The following is an 18519-nucleotide window of genomic DNA, read 5'->3' as shown; positions in this document are numbered from 1 at the left end:
TATATTTTACTCCTAAAAGAAGCTGAAATTCAAAAAAGACTGTTATTGGCTTGTACAAAACACCACAATTAGTTTAGAAGTATCACAAGAATCTATCATCTCAATTTCCAGATCAATCCTCTTACTATTTCATGACACTGCTTCTCTGTGGTTTTTAAACATTTAAAGATGTAGTTTATATGATGCATTCAGTCACATGACTAAAACATGCGTTTTTCAGGGTGGTCAATTCTTAAGTCAGAGAAAAGATTTTAAAGCTTTATTTATCCACATTTCATATATATATAGTTTTTATACCAAGAAGTAGCACACTGAGGTTTGTTGTCCCCAAAACACTACAAATGCTATTTTCTCAGAAAGAAGAGTGAGGTTTATTTTTTGTTCATGAGATGCCAAACAAGCCCAGCCAACTTGCCGGGCATAATTAATTTGGAGCATCTTTGGCAGTAGGCTGTGTAGTATCTCCATCCATGCAAATATTTTGCAAAAATTGAGCTTAAGCAATTTTTTTTTTTTTTTTTTTTGCCTAATTCTTTTCAGGATAAAGTTGGGAACTTGGGAATTGAGGCAGTTCTCAATATATTATAAACAGTTCCAAAGACTGGATAAATAAGCTTCATTATTATCCAAATCATTCAGCTTAAACCTTTCTTTCTATCTCCACCACACTCACCAAAACTTCGGTACTTGGCTCACGTGGGTGTGAATGAAATGGCAAAGTTCAGATTTAAAGACATTGCTTGTACCGTCACTCCATTCCTAATTTATATTCCTGCTACCTATGTTTTACCATACTATTTCTTCACTGTCTCTTTTTTGTTCTTTCTAGTATCAGAGAGGGAGCAAACACACACTCCTTAAGAAATCACTATTAGAATGTCCTACAGAAATAGATTCCCAAAAAGAACATACCAAAGGGGGAAATGGATACATAGGTTCATTCCATTTTTTAAATACACCGTCCAATTTTAATCAATATATCCTCTAATTGTGTCTACTTCTGTTGTAGCGCAGAAGCAGTTTAGATAGGACATAAACAGATGACTGTGTTCCAGTGGAACTTTATTTATGCAAACAGTCAGCAGGCTGGATTGGGCCCACTGGTCATAGTTTGCCAACTCTCCATTTGACTCATTACTCCTCCAGCAGCTCTTTTATTTTGACTTTTAAAGTCATGGACGTAAATAGTAATGATTCTAGAATGAGTAAAATTTCAGGTGATATCAAAGACAAACATGAATTCTTCAAAAGTTAGAAAAGATTGATAATTTTAAGATCTTTTTAATATTTAAAGTTACTGCTTGTACAATTTTAAGTTTCTTAGGGGGAGTGAGTAGATGATAATTCATCTTATGGTCTTACCCTGACGAAGGTGCAGGCCTGGGTTATGGCAGAGGCATATTTTTAAACAAACATATGCATGATTAGGACCCTGCATGTCAACAAATAAGTTAATTTGATCATACTGTAGACAAAATAGCAGACCCAATTTTTAAGACTCTTAGTTCTCTGTGTTCTGTTATTTCAAAGGATCCCAGATCAGCTGCTGTGATACGGGATAAAGATAGGTGCCCTGGGCAGTGGAGAAAGCGGTGTGCTTCCACGTGAGCCCCTGTTCTGAAATCACTGGTCGTGAGGGTTTTATATGGTAAGCAAGTATGGATGGGTTTTTAATATGTAGGGTGTGATTTTTGTCTCTAGTGCTTTAAATCTATCCTGTTAGAAACAGGAGGACAACCCTTTTAGCTGTGAATGTGGGCTGAGGGGAATGATGAATTTACTACTATTTTTTGACTCCTTAGATTTGAGGTTATCGTGGGCATCGTCTCCTGGGTGAAGCTTTGGAAGTGCTTGAGACGGGTAAGTGGCCATATGCCAGAAAAGGTGCTCTCGAAGTCACTTTAAAATATCTATTCTGCAGAACTCTGTGACCAGCATAGATAGCAGTAGGCTCGATTATAAAAGACCTGTAATTGCCTTCAACAGTCCCCGAGTATCAGTGTCGTAACTTAATATTTCTTGTTTCTTTTAAAATTAATTAGAAAAGTAGTAGTAATCATACTGAAATTTCAAGAGTTAAAAGGAACTCCTTCTCTTCCTCCTGCCCCTCCCTCCCCAATTCTACTTCCCTCCCCACATAGAACCATTAATAGATTGACCCTTGTCTTTTTATATTTTCTCTACACACACACTTGTCTGTGTGTGAGAAACCTAACTGGGACTATATACATATATAGATATATATATCTATATATCTATATCTATATCTATATAGTCTCTCTATATATACATATATATGTGTGTGTGTATGTATATAAGAGAGATCCTTCCATGCTAGCAAATGTAAATCTCACTCATTCATTTAAAGTACTAATTATATAATCACTTTATACTTTTCTCCTCTTCCCCCTTTAAGCACTCTGTTGTACTTATAACAATACATCATCCAAGGATGCTTCTATTAGTTAATTAAAGAGACAATTAAGGAGACAGATATTCATTTCCCATGATGGGGAAATGAAGATCTACTTTTATTAATCTAAGTTTACTTTTAGTTGGTTGACGGATGATTGTTGATAGCCTTACAGAGTTTTACAGCACTCTGCCAAATGTATCCTTGGTTCTTATTGTGGCATAATTTTTGTATAACTGTGTATTCATAATTATAAAACCTTAAGGGCCCGTGCATGCACCTGCACATATACAGATTTATTTATTTCAGAGACAATTTAGATGACGAAGCTCAGAGTAGAGATCATTATAACATGTGTCTGCCTTTTGTGACAATGGCATCCTAACAGGTACAATGTTCAGACGTTGACCTTTCCGAATATTCTACCATTCTACAGTAATTGTGACATGCTTTTAGCCATATTAACGAAGAGCATTTTAACTTTCTATGTGCAGAAAACTCGGTACTTTACTATTCAGAGTCAGTTATTTTAAAAATTTCCAAATTCACTCTCAGCTCTAGTCTCTGCAAGATTTTCCCATCTATCCCAACTGTGTCAAACTGTGACAAAAACAGAATAAAACAAGAATAGACTATACATGTCACTCATGTTGGCTGGGAGATAAGCTGAGAAAGCAAGAATTGGATGATGGAGGGATAAATGTACCATCGTTTGAAAAAACAACGCTTTCTTCTCAAGCTGTATGTAACTCATCCATTGTGAACTAAGTAAGACTATTGCTAGTAATAATTATAATAACACCTTAAATTTATATAGTGCCATATAAGTTACAAAGTCTTCCTCAAATTTTAAATTATTTCATTTTTTTGACAGTCCCATCAATTAGTTAGGGCAGAGCTTATGATATTCTCCCCATTTCCCACCTCTGCAGTTACGTCCTGCTGTTCTTTCCAAATCTGGTATATCAGATGTAGAGAAGTAGAGAATTCCCAGCCTTGAGTGCCACCAAAAAGTCCTTATGTTTGGGCATCGTACTTGGTGACATGTCAGAATGTGGAAATTGCTGCTGTAGCTAACATCTCCTCAGAGAGAATACAAATCACTAAAAAGCGCAGGTCAGATAACTTAGAATTATTGAGGTGATGCCACTTTTTTGAAATAGAGATGTGTGGCAGTATTAAAAATAGATAGCATGGATTAATTTCTAAAATTTATTCTCAGTTATATCATGGAGTCATTTGGACTTCATCCATTTCTCTAGTAAATTAGCCATTGATAATTGTAATTATGACCCTTAGGTGCAATACGACAATGAAATGACTCCTGAATTATTAAGAAGTGTTCATTTATGTCTATTCTGTATGTAGTTTTGAGTATTTTACTGCATTATCATTCCTTGGAAATCGGTCACCTGTATATGATATATACATGAGATTAAATTTCGGTAACGGTAATATTTCTTTAGGAAAAAGTCCTGTTCTAAGTGCTGAATAAACTGATTATATTTTACATGGATTTTTTTTCTCCTAGATTTCTGTTTGGCGTCCATGGTCTTATTTGTTCATTAGCTATAGGTCATTATTTGAGAAAAATAAGGCTGAGCATTTATATGATGCTTTATTATGAATCAATGTTTCATTGTCATATATATTGTTCAATTTATTATGTAAACCTCAAAAGACATTATTGCTAGTGTTTTAGAAAATAAGACTCGGGGAGCTATAAGTGGTTTGCTCATGGCTAAGATGTGATAGAGAAGAAACCCAATTCCATCTGTCCACGTCAAGAACTTTTTCCATCAAGCCACAGTCATCTCAGAAACTCGTCTCCCAGAATTTGTGTCAGGTTTCCGCTGGCCATGGGCCTCTTCACTGATAAGCCCATCTGGTGGAGTTTCTTTCCAGACCTCACAGAGGAGCAAATATCAACCAATGAATCAGATTCAGAGAATGTGTTGTAATCCTGATTATCAATGAAAATGGATAAAGTCCCTAATATTAGATTGCATTCCATCCCCCTGGAGAGGGGCATAGAATGCATCATTTTGTAGAGAGACGACTATATTTATCCTACAATACAGCCAAGACTGTATTAGAGCAGGAACCTTTGTAATAGTTTTTTACCATATATGAGAATAATAAGCTTTGAAAAGAGATGTAGGTGTGGGCATTCTCCATTTACCTTGGATACAAAACAGATTTTCTGCCTTTGATGAAAAGGCCAGGCAGTGCCCATTCTAAGGAGAAAGTGTGAAATAAGAGAGAGCTCTGAAGACAAGGTTTTATCATCACCTCTTGCTTTTTTTTTTTTATTCCATTCTAATCAGAAACCTGTTTTTAAGCAAGCTGCCCTGAAATTAATAAGTGACATAGAAAAGTTACTGCCTTGAATATGCTCATATGAAAAGGGGCACGAAAAGGTGAGAGACACCTCTGAAGGAAAAGGGCCTTTGCCATTAATAATTATCTGTAAGGAGTGAATAGTGCCTGGGAAGTCGGGCTAGAGTCACAGGAATAGAAATCAAAGACATTAAGACAGGCCTCTGCTTTCACGTGAGGTATTGCTGAAGCTGAATGCTAATCTCCAGCTAGAATAAAGCTGACAACAAAGCCATCCTGTATTCATCCATTCTGGAATATTCAAGAGAAATGTCTTCTGTATTTATTAAGCCCCTTATAATTATTTCTGGCATGCCAAAAACATGGGAGATAGAGAGAATAGTAGAAGATTGAGGGGAATGTTGTTGTTGTTGTTTTTTAATTCGATGTCAAGTCTTCAAAGAATTGAATGAGTGGCCCCAGGAATAATCATGCTTTAAGTATGACACTGCTGTTTAATAAACCAACAGAGAAAATATTGAAAGGAATTCAGTCAACATTCTGGGACTAGTGTAATTTTGAACAATCAAGCATAATGGCGAGATCAAGCCTGAAGTCATTCTGCACGATTTGTAATGCTGTGAAATTATAAAAAAGGGAATGAGAAATATGTGATGGTGGCATGGAGGTAAGGATGTGGGAAGCTTGAATTCCACTTCTATCCCCTCTGACCTTACTGATAATGCAAATCATTTTATTATGTCAAAATAGCTGAGGTGAAATAACCTAGTTTTCCTAAGAAAGGAATTTCCAGTTTCATCACAGAAAAGGATACGTTTTGCATTTGGAATGTCTGAGAGTATCTGAAGTGTTGTCGCATTAAAATTCATCATCAGAATTAATTCACATTCATTTCATTAAGAACCGAGTCACCTGGGTTGAATTTGTGTGGGGAATCATAAAAAAGGATAATGAGAAATGACAGCAGGTCTGCAGAGTGGCCAGTGAGGACTACTCATAGATCTAATCTTTTTTCTTTTTTCTTAACTTTCCATTTGGTGTTTGGAGATTATTTGGTGTTGGGGAATCAAGGTCATTTGTTGGCACTTGTGCATGATGTGAAATAAGTAGAATCCTTTTTAAAATTACTGAGTTTAAAGGATTTAAACAGCCCTAAATGAGACCTAAACATGGGGCAATGAGAAAAATAAGGCTGCCACAAGAAAATAACAATGTTGCTGGTCAAAGACGATTTTGTGCCTGGCACTGTGCTCAATTGACTTAATGATATTCACAGATAAAAAGCCTGAGCATGGAATAACTTTCCCACAAAGTTGCTGAAATGATACGTTTCTTTTGTTACAATGGCTCATCATCAAATAATAAAACCAGATACTCCGTCTGGCTCCTCATCTTTGGTGTTCTCCATACTTCTTGGTTGCAAAATGCCAAGTACATCATCTCTTCTTGCCTCTATCATCTGGGTAGATAATTCCCAATTGAAGATGTTGACATCTCTTACCAGAAGAAATCTTGTGTGTTTCCTGGCCCTTTTATTTTCCTTCTAATAATTGAATTGCTCTCAGGAGATTTATTTCTTCTCTAACTCTTCAACTACCTTCTTCTACCTCCAGGAGTTCTAATACTAGAACGGCCCCTCACTCAATGATCCTCAAGGCAGATGAGTATTTCTGGGACACACTGTGCTCATCTAGAGGAGTGGAGGCTGATTATTGCTAAAATCTCATTTCAGAATGAAAGTCTGCTTATTTGTGTGTTTATGAGTGTGTGCCTTCTGAATGTTGACGGCGGTGAGCTTTCACAGGTACAGATGTAGGACTAAAATCTAAACCTTGTGTGCTTTGCCTTATCAGTCCACTTTCTGTCTATTCTCTTTATACCAGATGAGGCTAGACACTGACCCTTTTATTCAAAATTTTAATTCATGATTAAGGTGCTACTTTGTACGTCAATACTTCCTTCTCCTCAGGATTGCCAAAGAATAGCCATCTCCGAGGCACTGGGACCAGCAATTGGTTCTTAAGTCCTGTGGCACCTGGACCACAAAAAGGCAGTTTAGTATATCCTGGAAATATCCAGGCAAAAGTGTGAGCTTTACCTCGAATGGCTTCTCCGAGGTTCTCCTGACAGGTCTCCAGGCTCTTCGCTTTCTCCTTGTGGAGTGTCCTTTTTAGAACTAAAAGGTAAAAAGGTTTCAATTTGTTCTTTTCTCTTCGTATAACGCTTACCAATAGCACAGTGCAAGTGGGCATTCGGCGAGTCATTTTCTTTTAGTACTTGCATTACTTTCTCCTTACGATGGAAATTTCTATTTCAGGTTCCTAAGCAGCCATTTCTAAGTCACTCATGTGGCCTCAAAGAGTTGAGACTTAAGCGTAAGCCAAAGCTTTTAGAAAATAAAGAGAAGGGAGCAAAGAAAGGAACAGACAAGCTGAACGCATGGACAGTTTTACAACAGTTGAATTGCACAATCGTTAAGATTGCATCCCGGCTGTCCAGGTCAATTTCACTGCAGTAACTGTTGAGAAATCTGGATTATGATATTTAAAGAGAACAATTAAGCAAGGGATTATTTTGTGTTACTTAAAACCTACCCTTATAGAAAAATCTACTCCTGGCTCTTGAGATGGCTGTCTGACAACATTGTCAGCTCTGATGACTTTTTCGGTTATTCTCACATATTCTTTGATTTGCCTGTGCTCTCACAAAATAAATGCGATTATATGTGGAGATATGTCACAGTGAATTGTTCAAGTCAAACTTTCCCTGGGCTGAAAGGATTTCCTGTGACCACAACCGATTTTCCTAAAATCTATGTTAATATTTTCACACACAAATGGCAAAACTTTGATTGTTAGTGTTTAGTTGCAGCTGGAGGCTAGTCTTACACACACTAAATGTAATACTAACAACAGCATATATTTATTGAATGCTTGCTATGTGCCATGCACTGGGTTCAGCATTTTAAATGGATTTGTTTATTTGATCCTCATAACCCTAAGTGGTAGTATGATTCTTCTTCCCATTGTATAGATGAGGAAACCGACTCATAGAAAGATTAAAATAACTGTCCTAACTTGTAAAAGGCGGTGTCAGGATTTAACCTCTGGTGGCCTGATTCTCTGAGTTGACAATTAGGAACATGCTCCACTCAGAGGCCCTATTTAATCATTTTTATTCTTGCAGTTCTGATCTTATTTGATGTTTTCCACGTTCAGTGAATATCTTCCAGAACTGAAGTTTTAAACGAGTAAATAGTATCTTGAAATGATCGTCAGTGAGACGCAGTTTGGCTTCTGAGTGCATCTAACTGCCTGTTTTCTAATCCTAGCTCTACCACTTCCTAACCATGTGATCTGAGGCAAGTTCCTGGCTGCCTCTATGACTCTGTTTTCTTATCTGTAAAAGAGAAATAGTAGTACTTACCTTATAGGGTTGGCATAGAGATTAAATGAGTTCATGCATATAAAGCATTTAGGACAGCTCCTGGCACATTGTAAGGACCATAAGGGTATGGACCATAAAAGTGTTCCCTGAATCATCACCATCATCACCATCATCTTGAGATACTCAAACATTATGTGGCAAACATAGGCAGTGGTTTTATATTTCGACATTCTTAGAGCTTCATATAGGAAGAGAAAATAATAGATTTCTTTTAGACCGACTTTGCTAAATAAAGCAATTCTCAGATCACCTAGATTTATTTTGATTTAAGAATTTGAGTGGTAATTTATAAGTTATTCAACTGATGTGCTGCCCTGACTCAGTCTGAAGGTGGAATTTTGCTCCCAGCAAAAGAAGATTTAGTATCTAAATTGAACAGTTATTAAATAGAAACAGACTGACCACTACCCGGAAAATCTGAAGATGAGAGTGGCAAAGAATGAGAGATAACCCTGCCTGCAAAGTCCAAGTGATTAGGGAAACTGGGGTTTGGAGTTTGACGTAGCAAATTTATTTTAGAGTGATATTGGTGAAGTGTAGTTCGTAATGCACAGTTCTGATAGATTCTGACACATTTAAATATTCACCCCATCTTTCTGCAAAGAGTTGGAATGGACACTCTCTGACATCCTCTGAGGGTATCCATTGGGGTGAAAGAGGCTTTCTTCCTTCAAGGCAATTTTGTCCAACTCTGCCAGCTCAGGATGAGGGAAGCCTGGCAAAGTTCCAGAGGTGATTAATGTTGTATCTATTATTTCACAGGGTTGAGTGTGTTTGGGTGGAAGAAGGGAGAAGCCTATAATTTCATAGCTGTTAGTAAAACATTTCTGCTAAACCTCTTTTTATTCTAAAATTTGGTGAAAGGATCTCAACATTCAAGATGATTTGAGGGCATTGTACTGTCCCCAGAATAGAATGCACCCACAGTTGTTACTACATCTTGATGGTGCAAGTGGGAAGAATGTAAATATTTTCTCCAAAATATTGATTGTCATTTTACCTAATTTTTGTGTGAGATCGAAATCATCTTTTCAAATATTTGAACTCAGAGATTTTTTTTTCTTCCATAAATATAAAATCAGTTATAAGCTTAACTTAGACCAGTTAGGAAAGAGTATTGCATTTTAAAATTATGCCACCACTGTCTTGTTTAGAAAGAACATGACTGGGCTTAAACCAAATGTTTGAGTTGCCAACTATTTTAATACCCATATTCATTGTTGCCTGTAAAGCGTAAGCATTCTTGTTGTTTTTATAGGTTCTTTGAATTACCTTCTAAATGACTACCACATAAATAAATTAGAACGACAGTCATGCCATGCTTTTTTGTCGCCGTGGGTCATTTTCATCAAATGCCTCATTATTTCATTGCACTTGTGTAATTAGGTGAAGATGCTCCACCAGAACATCCATGGGTCAGCTATGTGGACTCTAGCTGCCAAAGGCGCTTCTCCTTCTGAACAGAGCGCTTTGCTCAGCCAGTGTAGACATGGCCTGATAAACAATGGAACATCTCCCTTGAGGGCTGGAGTTTGGATAGATCTAAATCTTTAACTTAAAAATGTGCGCACGTTTGATGAGTGGTTAAATGCCTGCATTTTAGTAAAACGGGAGTTTAAATTGACAGTAATGTGAAGAATAGCATAATTTATAATGAACTTGAAAGGCAGTAGCACTCACTGTTGCACAAGCTAATCAAGGGACGATCAAATCAAAGTTTTAACATGAGCTTAACTATCTGTGGCAGGGAGGTGGTTCTTGCAGGTTTCTATCTGTCAGGTCTTAACACTAAACCTGTCAGCATGCAACATGGCCTTGTCACTGTTAACCAAGATGTCACATATATTATGGGAAACAACCAGCTTTGTGTTTTCTTCTCTGGGATTTTACTAGGAAAAGCAAATGTAAAAGAAATGCTTTTAACGCTGCATTTTTATTTTGCAGATTCTCAGGCTGATGGAGTGAGTGACGGCATGAGTTGCCAACTATAGTTATTCCGCTCAGTACAGAATGCCTGTGGGGAATAGAATCAGGCATGCCCAAAACAATCTTCCCAGGGCGAAACAAATACCTTTGAGGTTTAAATCAGGTGTGTGAAGATTGCTAGAAATATGACTTTTTTTTTTTTTTTTGCATTTATATTTATCAAGGAAAGTGGGAAGTTTGGTGGCTTTTGCCAACTCTGTTCTCCCAATTCTTTGAATGCTATAAAATACACCCAAGATGTTAACCTACCCTTTCTCCTAGGATTTGCTATCCTCTACTCCACTGCCTCGAAGAGTCCTCCAAAACTTTAGACTTTAAAGGCATGATCATGTTTTTTCATAGTCAAAAACAGTTTTATTTTGGAGATATTTTAAAATTGGGAATTGAAGTTTGATAGGCTTTATTTACCATTTGTCAATTTCCTTAGAAAAATAAGTGCTATTTATGATAAATGAGTTAGCTGCAAGATCCCGAAGAAAACTATATTCAAATAATCTTTAAAAATATATATTCACCTTACCTTTTAAAAGTGGTTAGATGGCTCAGAAAAATTAAGCAAAGATATCTTTTTTTTAGAAAATGTAAATCACATTTCCTTACAGGATGACGTTGTGCTTAATAGCCTCTGTTTAATTCATTCAGAAACTACACGATTTTTGTTGCCATATTTTGTTAGAAAGGAAGGAGAGGCTGTTTCTACAGGTGTCATAGAAAAATCAATACTGAGCCACGGCTTATTGCCTCCCATAGAACCATGGACTTGGCAGTGAAATTCTTCCAAAGGTGAGTAGGGGCATTGATTTTCCTTCTTGTGCCTGAAGAAATATGACACAAGGAATGGAGGCTAAATTTAGACTTGGAAACAAGTCTGATTTGAAACTATGCCTTCAAAAAACTAGTGACAATTTTTTTCAAGCAAATAAATGAGGGAACTGAGAATTTGAGCATATAAATTTTCTTATATATTTCTCTTAGATTTACTTCTTTATTCCTTTGGTACACTTTTGAAAAAAAAAATGGACTATTTGAGCAACATTTTATATGTAATTTAGATCTAGTGATTTCCGTGTGGAATACTTGCATTATACAATATAAAACAGTTTCTTAAACTTTTAACCAAGAATGCAGTAGTCCTCCAGCTTTTAAAAAACACCATATTATTTACACAATCATACTTAAAAATATGGGCCCGTCTCTAATTTTCCTTATTTAAACAGTATATGTTTCCAGCTAATTTGTGCCAGAATATTTAGACACATACTTGCTCATTTGTTTATTTATTTTACAGTTTCTTCTAGATTTTTCAAAGTTGAAAAGCTATGCATAACGCATTGGTTGTTTTACCGCACTGCTTAGCATTCCATTCATGCAGGCAGACGGTGTTCTTAGGTTTGGAAATATAAATCCCAGGAGGAGTAAGCTGAAGAACATTTTATGCATCACTCATTCTATTATGAGCCCTCTGCTGTTCCATCTCTCTACAAGGTAAGAGATTTATTGTGAGTTGGCGTCAGGCAATAAAATATGACGTATGCTAATGGCTCTTACTTCAAAGTGTATGTTTTTGGAACTTATAATGGAGAGTATAGAAATCGTTTTATAAGCAAAAGAATAATTGGAACAATTTAAGTTACTCACACACGCTCTAGCACATTCATCTGTCCCCAGGTAGCATTTGGTTGTTCTACCCTGGGACTCACATTCTATAGTATTGTCTTCCTCATGTGAACTGAGGTGGTAAATTGGTCATTTATATAATGAATCTGAGCGGACTATATGATTAAGGGAAATAATTCAGGTCTCAATATAGAAAATTACCACATTACCAGTTTGCGATGTCTAGGGGTAGATATAATTTGAGTTTTAATATTTTGTGGGATCAAAAATTAATTATAAGAAAGTTAAAATATAAAATGCTAGCAAGTTGATGGTAATGTATAGAATTACCTTAATACTATTTTTTTCTTCTTGCTGGTCAATGGCAAATTCTTATTCTTTTTTTCCTTTTCCTAAATTTTCAGACTGGCTGAAGCAACGGCAACAATTGTTTCCAATTTGTACTCTAATTTTGGATTATCTAGTTAATATCCTGACTCTGATTATCTTGCAAGACTGTTAGAAGGCTGCTACTACATTATTAATAAAATAACAGGGAAAATGCAACATTCTGGAGGTCCCACCTGATGGGGTAAGTTTTATCATGTCCCATAAGATGAGATTACATTTGATTTTATTTATCGTTATCCCAGCCCCAAGAAAGTTTTCACTAATCGATTTGACACAGAAACCTATAATATAAAGCTTCATATCCTTTATCTAAACTGTGACCAATTTAAGGCATGTAAAGCCAAGCTATTTAATGCATTTTATTTATGTATTCATTACATTATTTTTACTACCTTTCATCCTTTCCAGCTTAGGAAATTATGACTCATTAAGCATACAACATATTTAAATAAAAAATAAATTATGTACATTATAATTCTTATGGAGGGGGGGAAGGCATACTGTTGCTAACTTTTGATGAGTTTTAACTTTTGATATGTGAATTCTTAAGTGTGGGGGAAAAAAAAAGACCATGGCATACTTCGAAGTGTTCAAAAGTTAAAATGGGAAATAAAGATTTCATGGTAAGTAGCAGCCTTGTGTTTACTGTTGTAATAATGTTTACATCTGCATGAGAAGAAAAAAGTACAAAAGGCAATGAAGAGGTAATGGAGGAGCTGGACGTACAGGAAGTTGCAGGTACCTGCAGATATAATCTGAAGATACTTAGATATCTAGCCCTCTTTATGTGGTACATATACTGTAATCGATCACAGTGGTCAGGTGCTCTCTTCGTGGTCCAAAAATATTAGTGTTTTCAACATCATTTGTGTTTATACCAAAATCTCCCACGATATATATAAAATATATCTTATCCAAGTTTTAGTAACATGAGAGGTGTTCTCTCTTCGGGTTAAGCACGTCGTATGACTTTTCCTAAAATGTTGCAAAGGCGAATAGATCTGTTAGATAATTTGTGGTCTGTAAGATATGAATTTCTGAGGGGAAAAGTGGCAGTTGAAGCATAAATATCTTCAGTGTGGAAATAGTCTCGGGTGCCACACTTGGCCAGCACAATGTCTTGGACTCGTTATGGTTTTCGGTGCCTGCTTTGCTGTCGTCCTTCAGGTTCTTTCTGGGTCCATCTCTCCTCTGTTTCCCTTTGACTTTCTATTGTATTCCAGTTGGCGGCTGAACAAAAACAGAGCAGTAAGATTTCCTGACTACATTTTCTCAGGGCCATCCACTGGGAGTTAAGCTGACTAACGCTGTGAAAGCCCAGCCCATTTCGATAACAGCAGGCATGGCAGGTAAAAGCATCTCTGGATTAAAGTACACACTTTACTTCTTCAGGTTCTTGGTCTAATTCCTCTTGTTTGCCAGTTGTGGGGGAGGGGAGGAGAAATGAAAATAGGTTGGGGACCGAATGCCTGGGGTATTTAATCAAATGCCCAGTGATTCTTGATTACAGGATGCAGAAATTTCACTTTTAGGGGATTAACTATGGTGAATTTCGTCAACTCAAATGCATGTCTCCTTCTACCCAGCATGTGATTGGGCTACTTCTCACCACTGCCTAAGGATAATGCGGTGGAAGAATTCCAAATACTTTTAATAATAACTCCTGGGTTGGCAGAAACTGAATATGCAGGGTGAAAATTCCCATTAAATATAGGTATTTGTAGAGTTACTCATACATTACGTTTTACATGTTATTGTTTGCTTCCATTAAAACAAGACGTTGAGAATTGATTTTACTGTGTTCTGTTAATTTGATTACTGTTTTCTAAGTGGCAAATGTAAACCCCCTTAAATAGTTTATGAAGCTCACTTAATCAAGCACATGTCCTAAAACGCATCACTATATTGATCCTTGACCTTTTGACCTGTCACTTTGCCACTTCAGATGCCTTTATCTCATGTCCTCGTGATACAAGCTTAGGGAGCAGAAAGAGTGAGGAAAGGCTTTAGCCCTTCTTCGTGAGCTGCCGGCAGCTGTGGAATTGTCTCCTGAAGGGAACTTCCTTGCAAATGGTAAAATTGGGATGAATAATATCAGTTTGCATTCATACTGAATATATTTTTAGGAAGCTTAAGAGGACTACACAAGAGTCACCTAGGAGAGAGAAATGTAATATACATTTAAGGTGGGAAAACTAAATTGCTGAGACATGTCAGATTATTGTGGTAATACCATAGCTCATTTTATGAATAAATCTAAATATTCCTCAGCTGGTGCCTGCATGCCATTTATCGAAATAAATTTTACAGAGCCTCTCCTTCACTGGAGTTAGAGCGTTAACATTCACCATCTTATCCTGGAGTATAACCTTAGTTTGTTTTGTTTTATGTTCTATGACCATTCTATGAATATATTTAATCAGGCTGGATCAAAAGTTAACAGAGGGTGTAGTGGAAAAATAAAATAACTTTTTCTTTGAGGTTTTAGCAAAAAAATAAAAAATAAATAGGGGAATGATTCAAGGCTCAATGGTGCCTATGCCATGGCTGTACCAGAAATCTTTTCAAGAGCATGAGGTTCCTTCCGTTTTAGCCGTCAGACAAATTCTTTAACCATGTTGGCCTCAATGTGACAAAGACATTTTATTTATAAATGTCCCTTGGGGTCCATGAGGAATCTGTGATACACATTTATTTTCTAAAGGAAGGTTCAGGATCAATAAGTTCAAAATATTTCAGAGTTACCATGTACTCCTCTGCTTGACTAACTCAGCCCTGCCGTGAACCTATCCAGATTCTTTCCGATGCTCGACATGGCTGACTCCACTGCACCTTAGTGTACTAAATGAAATAAAAAACGCTGGGGCATAAAATGCCTTTCTTTTGTTTTTGGTTCCAATAATTGCATGAAATGTGAATCACAGCATAATAGTCACGGAGAGGAGACAGGGAAAAAGGCGATTACCCTCCAGCCATGGTCCTTAGGAGTCCACTATGCTATCTGCTAATAAGCTAAAAGGAAGGATGCCCCATTTTTCTCTGTAACGTGACACAAAAAAACAAACAGCAAAACAAAAACAAAAAAACAGTTCCCTTAAACAGATTCATTTTAAAATAGGAAGGTCAATGGACCACGATCCAGGCGCACACATTTTCATAGGCATAGGCTTGGACACATTTTTCAGGTAAGTGATAAAAATGATGGAAAGTGGAGAACAGTGACTAAGAGTCAGGGGCTGGGACAGGCGAGTGACCTTAAGCAGGTAGCAAAGCAAGTCCATTTTTAATTTGAAGCTTTGGGCTTTAGCTTAGAAATTCAGTGACATTTTACATCCTGTTCCATTATGTCTCATGATGGTTTCATTATGTAAAAAAAAGAAAGGTTTAACTTGCTTAGTTGTGAGTAAATCTGCTGTGTGATGGAGTTGCCATGTTTCCTGTTTCCTGGTTTATTTGGAGAACATTTATTGAGCTTCTACTGTGTGGCAGGCACTATTTCCCCCGCCCCGCCTCCCCCCACAAATCCCTCAGATATCCGAGACACTCCTATTCAAGTTTGAAAAGCACAGAACAGAGATATACAAGGTTGGGAGACAGATGAATTGACAGTAGATAGGTAAATTGTAAATTACCATAATTGCCTGATACTCTGCACATTTTTCTGCCTAGGGATTTTATATGATCGTCGTCAGAATCTAGCAGAAAGCCTCCTCAAAGCTATAAATTTTTGTTGAACTTAAAGCAGTTTCTTTGAGCTTTCATACATTTTCATTGTTCCTATTTTTCATTTCTACTTTTGACAATGCTTTACCCTTAAAGTTTATATCCTTTTATTTTTCGTCTTTCTCTCCTTGTTTCCTGTCTTTTCAGAAGATGAACTGCTACATTTTTTTCCTTCTTAGTCCAATTTTTGTGCATTTGGTTCATATTAAAGCAGGAGATTAAAAATTCTGGATAGGGAGCTCTGGCTTCTTTGCTATAAGGTCTAAAATATTGATGTGCGCATGTGTGTTATAATAAATACTTTGCAGCTTAAGTTTAGTGTGTGGGGTTAAACTGGAATTGGTTTGATTGGTTTGAATTCTTACACTACCACTCACTAGCTGTATAAAAATCAGTTTCTAAATCTACTTCTTCAGTTATTGAGGATAGTAACATACCTACCCCGTTGTTACTGTAAAGATTAAATGCAACAACGTGTATAAAGCTCAGTGCTTGGCATGTGGTAAGAGGTCAAACATGTTAGCGATGACCTCTAGTATTACTATTACTTATTGGGTATGTGAACAGATACACACATACCTCATATACATAAGTTTTCACTATAATGCATTATTCAAAGAATGATAGGTAATCTTAGGCAAAATTGTGAAAAGGCAACATCTGCCTTCACCATCGCCAGCTTTTATTGAGAAGGTACATTCTCTCCTCAGTCCCTGTAAATGCCCAGTGCCTTGCGTCTCTTCTTCCTTTTACTGGTAAAACCTCCTTTCAAGTACAGACCTGAAATTTATCCACACAAAGGTCTAGATGACTGGGCACATTTGAGGTGTTGCCCTTGTAAAGGTCACTGACCTCTTATCAAAGATCAAACACCGGGCTGATGAGATTGCAGGCATCCGGCAGTGGTTAACTAGGCCAAGTGATGAGGTTAGTTCTGCCGCTGAAGGTGCCTGCTGGGGCTCTCTTGGGGGTTGTCTGACATCCTCAAAGGCTGCCTCCCTCTCTAAGCCTGGGGCCATTTAGAAATATCTGTCAGTTTTTTCATTTTTTTTTTTCATTTGTGTCTGTGAGATGTTGAATCTAGTTATGCCTTCGACCACAAGCGATAGTCCTTTGAACATTTTTTCCTAATACTCTTCTTTATTTTTGGATATACATCCTTTTTTTTTTTTCTACCCACATCTCATCCATATATTCATTCTTGGTTGCCCATTGTATTTCTTTCACAAAGGCCTATATTCATGATTTAAAGTTTTTCATACATTAAACTATTATGCTGAGATAGTCTCTTGACATATTCTTCCTTTTTTATGTAACTCTGCTTCACCTGTATTTTCTGTACATAGATTTGAGGGTTTGAAGAACTGGGTCCAAGTCGAAGGTATGCCTTCACCAGCAACATATCTGTGGAAAACCATTTAAATTTCTCAACCTGGGTTTGTCAATGGCATAGAAATAAAGGAATCTATTTGCCGTGGTGTTGTAAGAATCAAATCAGGACGTTTTGTACACTCAAAAGTGATTCGAAGCTTTTTGGTCTTTTGATCCATCATAACTACCCCTCAAGCAATTTTTTTTTTAAGGGAGGGCATGAAAAGACACATTATGTTTAGTAGTTTGTGAAAGAAGACATGGGATTATCTCTCTTTGACATTTTCTCTCATTACCTGAAATAGCTATTGTGTGCATTCTTGTGATATCGCTGTCAGTTGCCTCTGCCAGCATGATATCATTTAATGCAGAGACAGCCCAGAGGAGAATATTCTCGGATGAAAATCTAAGAGGAGAAATGTTCACATAGGGGCCCTTATGGATGGGCTAGATCCACAAATGATTTCTCAAAGGTTGCATATCATTCTGTAGAGCATTTGTATGTGGGATGGGCAGACTGAGCTGCCCCCAGGTCACTCAGAAGTTTGGAGTCAGACAATTAGGCATAACATTTTCAAGATCCTCTACACAAGTGAGAAAAATAAAATAAAATAAAAGCTAATATTTTTCAAGTACCTACTACGGCAAGGCACTTTTAATAATTATAGCTGCTAACTTTGGGATTTTGCTAGACACCAAATAGGCACTGAGCTGCAGACTTTACCCGGTTATTTAATCCATACAACGACTTTGTAACACTTCATTATTATGTCCATTGCACAGGTGGGGAAACTGAGGGCTCTGTGACACCAAAGCCAATGTTTTTTATGGATTTTCCCAAGGATCTTGAGATATAGATAGTCTTATATGCATTTTGCAGATGAGGCAATGGGACACAGAAGCTTTTAGTAACTTGTCCCCATAGCTCTATGTGGAAGAGCTGGAACCCCATCCAGGTCGGGCTTGACTTTTCTCAGGAGGCCACACTGCTTTTCTAAGTGCTCTAATTCTCAAAAAGGACCTCCCCCACACCCTCACTTACAATCTGTTGTGGGTTGATATTTTTGTAAAATAGACTAAAATTGAATTACTGGAAAAATAAAATTTGAAAAGATATCCAAAATACAAACTCAATTCTTTATATTAGATTCAACAAACATAAAATTACTCTGTCACATTGCTGTAGACTCTTTTGAACCCTTGCTCACAATTTCTGGCTTATTTTCTCCTGA

At 36.9% G+C, this 18519-nt stretch overlaps 2 long non-coding RNA genes across 8 annotated transcripts in view; both read left to right on the top strand.

Annotated features, from left to right (window-relative positions):
• Positions 1-1531: 1531 nt before the first annotated feature.
• LOC112481882 lies at positions 1532-5810 on the top strand. The gene is made up of 3 exons (XR_003047080.1): positions 1532-1648; positions 1803-1860; positions 5263-5810. It is a non-coding gene; the product is annotated as an uncharacterized LOC112481882 (long non-coding RNA).
• Positions 5811-10148: 4338 nt separating this feature from the next.
• Positions 10149-18519, top strand: part of LOC112481894 — a 64293-nt gene continuing 55922 nt past the window's right edge. For 2 of the 7 annotated variants that reach the window (XR_003047110.1, XR_003047105.1), the window contains exons 1-5: positions 10149-10289; positions 10829-10969; positions 11475-11671; positions 12208-12374; positions 13417-13542. This is a non-coding gene — a long non-coding RNA (uncharacterized LOC112481894). Of the gene's footprint in view, positions 10290-10828; positions 10970-11474; positions 11672-12207; positions 12375-13416; positions 13543-14138; positions 14267-18519 lie in introns of all 7 variants that reach the window. The other 5 variants (XR_003047106.1, XR_003047108.1, XR_003047111.1 and 2 more) reach the window with 5 other exon arrangements.

The sequence above is a fragment of the Pteropus alecto genome, unplaced genomic scaffold (assembly GCF_000325575.1).
Source record: "Pteropus alecto unplaced genomic scaffold, ASM32557v1 scaffold94, whole genome shotgun sequence".
NCBI lineage: Eukaryota > Metazoa > Chordata > Mammalia > Chiroptera > Pteropodidae > Pteropus > Pteropus alecto.
Note: the sequence above shows the minus strand (reverse complement) of the source record. Positions and strands in the feature narration are given on the sequence as shown.